The sequence below is a fragment of the Lepisosteus platostomus genome, chromosome 15 (assembly GCF_059453375.1).
Source record: "Lepisosteus platostomus isolate fLepPlt1 chromosome 15, fLepPlt1.hap1, whole genome shotgun sequence".
NCBI classification, from domain to species: Eukaryota; Metazoa; Chordata; class Actinopteri; order Semionotiformes; family Lepisosteidae; genus Lepisosteus; species Lepisosteus platostomus.
The window spans coordinates 6,659,665-6,671,582 of NC_142625.1; the positions used below are offsets into that span (position 1 = coordinate 6,659,665).

At 40.9% G+C, this 11,918-nt stretch overlaps 1 pseudogene; it reads left to right on the top strand.

The window, feature by feature from the left end:
* The first annotated feature begins 1,681 nt into the window (after positions 1-1,681).
* Positions 1,682-1,853, top strand: LOC148647791 (U2 spliceosomal RNA; annotated as a pseudogene).
* Positions 1,854-11,918: the final 10,065 nt, after the last annotated feature.

Here is an 11,918-nt window from a genome sequence, read left to right on the forward strand (position 1 = left end):
CTTTAAAGTACCGAGACCAGCCATGTACTGTATGTTTAAGTTCCAAAATTAATATCGTTTATGGCCTTCACACGCGTTACAGTATGCTCCTATTCTTTTTATGCTCAGGTACTAAGATTTCCCTTCAGTGGTAAAATTCCATATAAATATTCAATACTTAAACGGGCACAGTTAAGACATTAATATACATATACATACTGTATACAGTACAGTTTGCAAACGGTAATATGTTTGTTCCTAAATCAATCTCTTTTATGAGCATGTGAAAGGCATGGTGAATCGATTCTCAAAAATTACTGTACTTTGCATGATTGCGAAATGCTGTGGTGTTACTTTTACAAAGATGGTCAATGAAAAAAAGAATGTGGACCAGGGCAATACTTTGAGTTTACAGCTTGTCCAAGGTCATTCATTATTAATACTATCAGTAATATCTTCGTTAAAGACTTTGATGGCGACAGCTCAAACATGAGAGGTTGAGCTTTATTGTCATGATTGTCAGTATTTTGTGAGGTTTTGGTTTTCCTACCATATGAGACATTTGGTGTCATGGGATAACTCCATCCGGCCGTGGCACTATCAGCACGCAGCACAGTGGGTGAAAACACATCCAGAGTGTAAAGCTAACATGATTGCTCTTGACCGTAAAAAGTTTTATTTGAGGACTATACAGATGCAGTTTTCAAGACCTGCATCTGTATGGAATTGACTCTGAAGTCTAGGTGTGGGTGCAGCCAAAGGGCAATCATTGGGTGATCTTAACTGACTTTGTGTGTGGAACAGTCAAATCTTTAATGCATAGCCACTGTGTTGCAAAGTCTGCTTTATGTCCAGCACCCACTTGTGTGCAAGAGGAAACCATTGGGATTGTTTTGGGGGAAATAGTTAAATTTTTTATTTGGCGGACGTGAATTTTGTTTTGGGATACAATGTGTTGCTATATGGGTTACGAGCCGACATGGTGGACGAGTCGTGCCCGTTTTTGTTTTGGTATCTTATTAGTTTTGGTTTTGAAGGCAGACATTTTAGCTCGACTGTTATACTTGGCATGTCTATCCACTACCTGCAAAGATGCCACAAGACTTGTAAGGATGGTTTTTTCCTTTGTATGGGGTGGAGGGTATGAATACATTAAGCGTTTGGACATCTATCGCAGATTAGGTGAAGGTGCGAGGGATGTACCTCCCATCCCATTGAAATTGGACTGTCTCTATGCATCTCAGCTTAGCTTGGCGGTGTCCACTCCGGTGACGCATGATTGTCAGTATTTTGTGAGGTTTTGGTTCTCCTACACTACAGCCCAGGCACTATCGGCATGCAGCACAGTGGGTGAGAACACACCCAGAGTGTAAAGCTGTCTCTTGACCATAAAAAAGTTGTATTTCAGGAATCTATAGGTGGTATAGTTTTCAGGACCTGCAGTTTACGGAATTGACTGTGAAGTCTGTGCGAGGGTGCAGCCTAAGGGCATAGATAATCATTGGGACGATCTTAACTGGCTGTGTGTGGAACAGACTTCCAGTCAAATCTATAATGCATAGCCACCATGTTGCGAAGTCTGCTTTATGTCCAGCGCCCACTTGTGGGCAAGAGGAAACCATTGAGCATGCATTTTGGGATTGCCATATAGCATGCAAGTTTTGGGGGAGATATTGCGAAATTTTTGATTTGGTGGATGTAAATTTTTTTTGGGGGTACAATATGTTGCTTTGTAATGTAATATCTGATACATCCCCCATCGGGGGACCACTATTAAATGGATTTTTGAAACAGGGAGCTGGATCAGGAGCTTGCCCTGTCCTCTCCACACATCGGCCCGGTATTGCAGCACCTCCAGGAACGGTGCACTACCTTCTCTCAGCGGTGAAAAGACAGACGTAGCCCGCCCGCCAGCCAGCAAGCAAGCAAGCAAGCGAGGTGGACTGGAACTCCTTCTTGAGTCCAGGTCCGTCTCCATCCTCATTCTGCACACTTTGTATAAATCAAACAACCCTGTACTCAAGGATTTAGAGATCTGAGGAGCAATCAAGTGTAGCCGTAACGGAAGAGATATGGGACAGACTACAGCCCGAAAATTGAGACAATAGTATGAAAGATTTAAATTGGTTATGTGTTTGGGATAGACTGCCAGTGCAGGAAGTATTACATACGCATAAACTGACACGATCCCCGATTTGCCCGAGGTCAGGTTGTAATGAAATAGACAGTCTCTCATGTTCTGGATTGCAAAATAACACAGTTAGCGTGGAGCAAATATGATAGCCTGTTTATTAGATTGAAACCTGGATTTGTGTTGATGGAGAAGAAAGGTTATGGAAATGGGACTCAATTATTGCTACAAAAATATTTTGTTATGGTTCCTTTTTAGTTTAATCAAACGTGTGTTATGGGACAGTACGTAGTGAAGTACAGGTGCGATGGGGGAGTTTGTTGGTTTGAGGCGATTCTGGACTTTCTATGAATTGGTACATAAAAACAAATCTGAGCAAAAGGACAATCCTTTTGAGGCTTTGATGATGGGGTGGTGGAATCCAGTGGGTGATGAGTTTTGTTAAGAATTTTACAATGGTAGCAAGATCCTTGTGGGAAAATTGAAAACAAACACAATGAGAGGACAGCACAAATTAAAAATTACAATAAGACTTGACTGCAGTAGAAAGTACTACAGTATACTCCACAAACAGGGTTACTGCATTGGCCTTACATAGCTGCTGTGAGGTGCCGAGAGGCATGATTGTCTTGGTGCAGTTTCAGTAAATGATGTTTTGAGACATCTTTTTTTTTTTTTAACGTGAGATGCAATTATAGAGCAGAGACAGCCGTTTCAGTGTCTGGTTTAGTATGGACATATGTCAGCATTGAAATAATGATACCAGCACTGGGATCAAAAAGAATAAGGATAGAATGAGACCACAATTAGAAGCCATAAGAAGATTAGGGACTTTAACCGGGACAGTTTCTGTGTGCAGTTGGCAGAAACCAGATCGAATAACTTTGAAGAGGATAGTGCACTGTAGGGTAGCAGAAGGTTCCGATGTGCACAATACCCTTAAGTTAACACATTAATATCAATTTCATTAAAGTAGAAGTAGTTACTCATGAGCACCTGACTGTTGATTATGATAATTAAAGTGATTTAGAAGTTACAAAAACCAACAATTTACTAAATATACTGTCTTTATTTTTATGCATCTCTTCTTTGCTATACATTTGCTATAAGCTTGATATTTTGAATGCTTTTATGCATCAAATGGTTTCTGTGAAATGAATCCTTGTGGATCCTTTAACCCTTGATGAAATTTACCGTTACAACTAAACACTGTGCCAGTAAACTCACAAAACCCTTACATATTTGGGCATCACATGCAAGGATTGGTTTAGACTAAAATAAGAATCAATTGAACAGAAACTCTTGAAGAACCCACCATGATCAATCTAGAAGTTTTCTGTAGACATTTTCTTGATCTGATGTGAGCTTTGTTTCATTGCTTACAACTTTCAACTCTTCTTTCTTATTGGACGTTTCCCTGAGCATTTCCAGAGTGATGCCACTTTTTCAGTTCTTGTTTGAGGCAATCCAAATTGCTTCAGTTCTTTGCGTCTTAATGAAAGAACCTTGTCTTAAATTTCACTAGAGCCTCATTGAGGATAGTATAATCATATAAGGCATTTTGAATCAGTTGCTTTGCATGGTAAAAAATGTCTACAGTGAGAGCTTCCTTGTGATTCTCCAATAAGGGTTGTGGGTTGGAAAGATGACATGCAGTGAGCATTATGCAGGAGAGATCTCCAAGTCTATAAGGTGAACCAGTCAATGTAGCCTCTGTAAGAGCTTCAACCCAGTGCTTGTGATCTTCTAGAAGCCCATGGAGATTGCAGGCTTCTCTGTAGAAATGAACACAAGGTCTTTCAACTTCTTTTGAAACACTCAGGACATTTGACCTGTAACAGTGTGAAGCAGTAAACATATATAGTACTCTTCATTGTTGAGATGAACAGCTTAAAATCGTCCTTAAAATCAGAGGCTTTGATTTCATGGGAATCCTTCAATTGGTGTTCCTTGTAATCTTGGTTTCCATTTTCTTGATCTACTCAACCAAGAAAAGTATTTGGGAATGTCATGGTAAAGCAGTGTCTTTGCAAAATCATTTGAAGTACAGAGATCAAAGAAAGCTACTAGGTAGTGGCTTCTGCATCAAGGAGGGCTGCTTGATGGTTTTTGAGAGAAGTGGATTGGAGGGAACAACTGACTTGTTGTCCACAGATACTTCCTGACCTTTAATCATGATGATTGCCTCATGGCCACCATCTGGCCTCCTTCTCTTGTACAATGGATAACCATCCTGATCAGTTTGAGTTTCTTGTAGAACTCTTGGATACTTCTTGGTGCATTTTCTGTCCTACATACATGAGTTACGATTGAAAGGACCACAGGGCACAAGAATATTTTTTTTCACTACAACAGCCAGAGCAAGATATGAGCGCGAGATAGACCTCTCTTTCGCCATTTTATGGTATACAAGTGGCATCTTGAATCGCCAACAATTTTGCTCTTTCTTTGGAGATTGATTTTGGCCAGGCAAAAGGTTTCTGTATCTCCTGCCATGTAGGGTTTGCATGTGAAAGTAATGGATAGGTCAGGTCTGACATACTATCCAACATAAGTCATGGCATCTTGAGTCTTTTCGTCAATGTATCTTGGTCCTCCTGGGAACGTGGAAGGTAATATCACCCTTTCCCCCTGCCAATGTTATTGACGTCTCCATTTCTGGTGATTAGATCGCTCAGAAACCCGTATGTCTCGGGTTGAAATAGTGCCCGATTTTGGCAAATTAACAAAAGATACAATTTCTTGCATTAGGAATTTGTCTTTTTGCATTCCCCAGCTTGCTCTCCAGGAGATACATAGACACACAGACAGGGAGAGAGAAGCTTGGGGTAAATGGCGGGGTCAGCCATTTATACAGCACTCCTGAAGCAGCCGGGGTTGCACAGGGACACAGCAGAGTAGGATTCCTCAACCAGCTGTAGGATTTGAACCAACAAAACTTATCATATGCACATACAGATGCAGCCATTCAAAGTGTGCGGTACAGACACGTACCGCAGGTAAGATGACACGGGGTACCGCGGTGCGTGATTGGTTGACCGACAGGGGCACTCGTGATCCGTTGGTCTGTCGTAGAAAGACTTACTGTAAACGTCTTTACTGTGCCCGTTGTAGATATTGAATTTTACCACTGAAGGGAAATCTTAGTAGCTGAGCATAAAAAGAATAGGAGCATACTGTAATGCGTGTGAAGGCCATAAACGATATTAATTTTGGAACGTAAACATACAGTATATAGCTGGTCTCGGTACTTTAAAGAAAAAAATACACACCAGTATTCCATTTCTCCCTAAACATTGTAAGCTTCGAAGTCTTTAACTAACGTGATACCGGAGTCAACAAGCATACTTTTAGAATTTGATTTAAGGGAACATAATATGGAATCGCGTATCTCAAGAATTTAATAACGGTATGATTACATCCGTGTGCTGCGACAGGGCTGTGTAGGGCTGTTTCGCCTGCCTGTTCATGCGAGCTGTCTTTTAGCCTACTGGTCTAGGTGCGTGACTACCAACTGGCAGGTTGTGTGTTCAAATCCAGCTGGTGCTGGACTTTTCATTTTTATTTATTTATTTTTTAATCGCGTAACAAACATATTACCGTATGCAAACTGTACTGTATACAGTATGTATATGTATATTTAATGTCTTAACTGTGCCCGTTTAATTGAATTAAAAAAAATATTTAACACGAACATTAAGCTGTTTACATCTTCCGCCTGAGAACAGTCACCCGTTGCTACCCAATGCAGAATGGTGATTGGCTGACACCATCTGACACCCCTCTGATTGGAGAAAAAAAGACGTGCTGGTTTGCTATACATACTGTACCAGGAAGAGGATTTCTTTCTATTCAAAACGTGTATTTTAAAAGTTTAAGAAGTAAAAACCTTACAGCGTACACAGATTTCTAAACTGATCAGGATCGTTATCTTTGTCTTATGCATAATAATGTTCACCGCTCTGTCCAGCAAATTAATAATAAACTTTATTTTATATAGCGTTTTAAACAAATAAGTAATTAGATTGCTCAGAAACCTAATCACTTGCTTTTTCTTTTTATTTAGGCTCAGATTTCAACTATAGATCGTATTATTAATAACCATAATAACAACCAACCAACAAAAACAACCATATAAACATAATACCAACCAAAAACATAGATAACAACCACAATACAAAATCAAATATATCAAACCATTTTACTCTCGCAAAGTCCTCCAATTATCATAATCCCGCCCCTTATTCAAAACGAAACCTTCCTCCCATCCCAGTTTATCCTGTTTATCATAAACAAAATCCACCTCAATTTTCAACATAAAGCATTACACAAAATCAATACCTCAACACTCCATACTCAACAACGATAATTGATTAGACATATCAAGTACATACAAGTCATTTTTTAAATGTTGTAGTTCGTCTTGAAAAAATGTTACGAGTACATCATCTATCAACAATTACACAGGTTCTGTTTCCATATTGCGGATTTTGGTTAGGTATTATCAAATCCAGTGGCGCTGTGTTTTAGTTTACTGAGTCCCATGTCACATGGTCTGTGATTGAAACCTGTAAAACCGGTTTAATTCGTCACAGCCAGCACTCTTCAGGTGTGAGGGTCTTCTGCTCAGAATGAAACGCTAAAATGTTTGTGTATATTCTAATGGTAGTGGGGGCAGGGTGTGTGGGAACAGGTTTAGTTGAAATTGCATTGGAGATCTATGTTCTTCACACCTGAAACATTTTCTCTGAAAGCATTTTCTTCGCAGTTTAACCGATCTTGTTACAGCATGTTACAGTTTACTATTATTAACCATATTAATTTTAAGTGCTTAATGTAAAATCTTGTAAAAATATATTTTCATTGTTCAAATATACATTAAGTCTGACTATCATTTAATAAGTTAAATACAAAACTAAAGAAAAAATAGGGTTAAATATAATTCAAAATATTTTGCTAACAATGTTAACTGTTTATGAATAATAAAATGTATTAACTAAGGAGTAGGATGGCACAGTTGTTAATGTTTTTTGTTTTGTTTCTTTTTCATAAATACAACAGTAGTACCTGATGTCTCAGTGGCTTTCGAAATTAAATTATGCATGCAAACTTGTGAACTAGAAAGATAACTAAGATATCCATCCATTATATTCCATAATATCCATGAAATATATGGCGCTGAAATACAGTATGTGTGACGCATAAAAGACACCAAGGGATTGGGTGAGCTCCCATCACAAAAAAAACTGCGAACCTGCACTACAGCGACCATAGTACAGTATGGAGACCAAGGCGTTTTACGGGAAGAGACGGGGTGCTTCTGCCGCCCCAGCTTCCAAAGAGCGAAGGGTAAGCAAATACAGCAGACTTCATCTGAAATACGCGATTACAGCGCATATTACAAGGTATTATTGCCGTTTTGAATTTTAAATTCAATTATAATTATTTCTTCGTAGCCTGTTCTTCAAGAAAACACCGCACGGGCGAAACGATCTACCACCAGGACAGTAAAAAAGAAAGCGGTAAGACGGAAAAAAAGAAAAGTTTATTTTGACTTCTGTTCCGCGACTGATGAATACTACTGTGTGACTTTATTTCTTACATGAATTATGTTATTTTGCCACAGGCCGTGGGTCTCTGCTCTCGGCCACTGGCCAGGGTGCCAACCTGTAGAAGCAGCACCTGTATGGAGACATTTCGGCAGCAGCGGGAGCATTACGATGCATTACTGGGGAGGATTGGGAGGCTAGAGTTCCAGCAGTCAAACAGTTGAGCAGCTGTCTCCCGAAAAGTGCCTCTCCCCGCCGCGCAGGCTGCAATGCCTGGCAGAAGCTCTGCCCCCCGCAGAGCACACACCGCCTCAGGACACTCCATCCCGGTTCACCACCGCGCAGGAATCTGTTGATGCTGTCCCCGCCGGCTATCTCCCCCCAGGAAGCACAGCGGAATTCACAGATGCCAGTGGGACGAATAATTCTCCCAGATGTCCAACTGCTACCCATCACCCAGGAGATGGAGGGGGGGTTGTACTTGCAGTGCATCGGCATAGACGGGAAAGCAAGAGCCGACCGCTACGCCGCCCTCGTGTTTCGAAATCTTGTGACTTTTGAAATTTACTGGGGGTGGACCACGTCTGTAAATTTCGATGGGTCCAGAGGCAAAAGTGCCTTGCCTTGCAATCTCCGGGAAACCATTAGTACGATGGTGAATCGGAGATTCTCAACCCTTGCTGCGTATGACTGGAAAAGAATTCGTGATCGGATCAACGAAATGCTTCGTAGGAGGAGGCAGTCTTTTCCTCTTGTCTAACAGTCTGTCCACAAACAAAACATTCCTGTTAGACAAGAGGAATTGAAAAAAAACAATTTTGTCAATGAAAACCGGTGTGTGTGTCTCTCCCTGCTGGATGTCCCTCTCACAAACTGCTGAATGAATAAAATAATTTTATTGAAAACGAGTTTGCGATTGTCTGGTCTTTAAATTCTTGAGATACATGATTCCATATTATATTCCCTTTTAATCAAATTCTAAAAGTATGCTTGTTGACTCCGGTATCGCGTTAGTTAAAGACTTCGATGCTTAAAACGTTTAGGGAGAAATGGAATACTGGTGTGTATGTTTTCTTTAAAGTACCGAGACCAGCCATATACTGTATGTTTAAGTTCCAAAATTAATATCGTTTATGGGCTTCACATGCGTTGCAGTATGCTCAGGCACTAAGTAAAAGGAGATGCTTCGTATTGCTTGACTAATTTTAAAAACTAAGTTATAAATGCAGACGCTCCCTCGGTGCGTCGGCTCCTACACAGTGCCTGTCTGCCGTAAGCGTTACAATATACATACCCAACACTGCTTGTACCCATCTGTCATGCAAATAAAACACCTTGAATTGAATTGAGGGGAGAAGGGGGTAATACTTAAGCCAATACTGGCTCAATGGGCTTTGACGTGCTAATGCGTTGGTTTAACAGTCCGGGTGTGGCAGGCTTCCAATGTCAACTCGACTCGATTGGAAGACAATGAACGTATTTTAGCCCTAAATGAATTAATAGCAAACATGGTTTACATAAAATACATTTTTCCAAGAAAGTTTATAATAATACGATCTATAGTTGAAATCTGAGCCTACTTTAAAAATAAAGGAAAAGCATTTTCAGAGAGCAATCACGCTGTGTTTATGTAGAAAAAGCAATTAGGTTTATGAGCAATCTAATTACCTATTCGCTTAAAACGCTATATAAAATAAAGTTTATTTAGAGATGAATGATCAGTGTCGCAGTTTAAATAATGTGAGTCAGGAAACTAACACAGCGCCACCGGATTTAATAACGCAATAAAAACGCTATAAAATAATGTGACACAGTACAGCACAGTATAATAATACTGACCATGACTTTAGAAGCATAAATTACCTTACACTCAATTTAAACACAAGCTGTCTTTCTGTATGAACCTCTAAGCTGGTTCATACAGAAAATGTAGAAATGCATTAGCCTGATTATGATTAAAAAACACATAATTAAACACGCGTTTGCGATTTAAATCAGAACACGATTTAAATCAATATAAATGTTTATATTGTAACGCATACTGTCCAGCCTCCATTTCTCTATAAAAATTTACTCTGTTGCACACACACACAATAGAAGCAGGAACCGCTGTCAAAAGGGAAGATATGTTCAAAATATCGCAAATATCGATCATGTTGCGATATTTTGAAATATAAAATTCAATTGATTGTCCATAATATCGCTTACCTATTTTTTCGAAGAAATGTTTGTTAAAAGAAAAGTCCAGCACCAGCTGGATTCGATCACACAACCTGCCAGTTGGTAGTCACGCACCTAGACCAGTAGGCTACAAGACAGCTCGCATGATCAGGCAGGCGAAACAGCCCTAGACAGCCCTGTCGCAGTACACGGATATAATCATACCGTTATTAAATTCTTTAGATACGCGATTCCATATTCTAAAAGTATGCTTGTTGACTCCGGTATCACGTTAGTTAAAGACTTCGAAGCTTACAATGTTTAGGGAGAAATGGAATACCGGTGTGTATTTTTCCTTGTGATATTTTAAGCTCTAGTTGAATGATAGGTGTCACATTTTAAATCATTTTCGTAGCTAGAAATCATGAAACGCCCTGTTAAAAGCAAGGAAGTTTTTATGCCCGTTGAAGTAAAACAAAATGCCTGACAAAGTATGGCTTGGACAGATTCCAAGTGCTTGTACAAATGTGCTAAAGAAATTATACTTTGAGTATACAGCTTGTCCAAAGTCATCCATTATTAATACTGAAGAAAGATGTGAAGACGGGGGTTTGAATTTAATCTTTTCTGTAGGGGGTTTAGACTTCCAAGTCACAAGCTGGGGTTTATGGCAGGAAAGGGGGTTAACTGATAAGGATTGCAGATGCCAGCTAGGAACCCCCCTGGGTGTAATGTTAAACTGACCATTTGCCCAGAACATCGTAAACTGGCCAAATACCATGAACCCCCCTCTCTACCATCAGACCGAGTGACGTCAGAAACGGAGAAGAAAACTGTATATAACCCAAAAGTTTGTAACAGTACGGGGAACAATACTTCGGTTTTGTTGTTTCTTGCGGGAAACAAGACTTTGGCTTTATTGTTCCTTGCATGCAATAAACTCATCTGTTTTACTTCATCTCGGGATCAAGAACCTTATTTCTTCTGTTACAACAAATTTGGCGTAGTCGGCGGATGCTCCAGAAGGCGCAGAACTTCCCATCGGCAGGAGAGACGGTCAGCGCGCACATAACTAAGAGGTAAGGACTCCTCTTTTATTTAAAAGTCCCGACTCTCTCTGACCGATTGGGAAATCTCTGCTCCCTGCGAGAATCGCCCGAGATGACGGAGTAAACGTGAGTTTCTGAATTCCTCTGGCCCGGGGAAGGCACCGGTGTATGTAATGGGTTGGTTGCTGTAAGCCCAGAATTTGGTCTGGCAGGGGTTCCGCGGTATTGTGTACAGGCGTTCGAAGCTGGTGTATGCCTTAATTGCGCGTGGAGTTTTGAACGGGTTTTGGACCCTTACCGTGAAGTTCAGGACTGGTGTGGGTCTTAATTGCACCCGGAGTTCTGAAGGTCAGAACTGGTTTGGGTCTTAATTGCACCCGGAGTTCTGAGGCTCAGAATCGGTGTGGGCCTTAATTGCGCCCGGGGTTCTAGAGCAAGTGGTGCATTAAATGCACGTAGTTCAGGACTGGTGTGGGTCTTAATTGCACCCGGAGTTCTGAGGCTCAGAATCGGTGTGGGCCTTAAATGCGCCCGGGGTTCTAGAGCAAGTGGTGCATTAAATGCACGTAGTTCAGGACTGGTGTGGGTCTTAATTGCACCCAGAGTTCTGAAGGTCAGAACTGGTTTGGGTCTTAATTGCACCCGGAGTTCTGTGGCTCGGGATCGGTGTGGGCCTTAATTGCGCCCGGGGTTCTGGAGCTGAGTGGTGCATTAAATGCACGTATAATCCAGGATTGGTGTGGTCTTAATTGCACCCGGAGTTCTGAAGGTCAGAACTGGTTTGGGTCTTAATTGCACCCGGAGTTCTGTGGCTCGGGATCGGTGTGGGCCTTAATTGCGCCCGGGGTTCTGGAGCTGAGTGGTGCATTAAATGCACGTATAATCCAGGATTGGTGTGGGCTTTAATTACGCCCGGGGTCCTGAGATTAGCTACGCCTTGATCGTGCACAGATTGGAGTGGCGTGGTTTCTGGCGTGGCGTGGTTTTTTTTTTTTGTTTTAAAGGAAACAGGAGTAGAAGAGATATATGTATGTATGTTTTTGGTGTTTT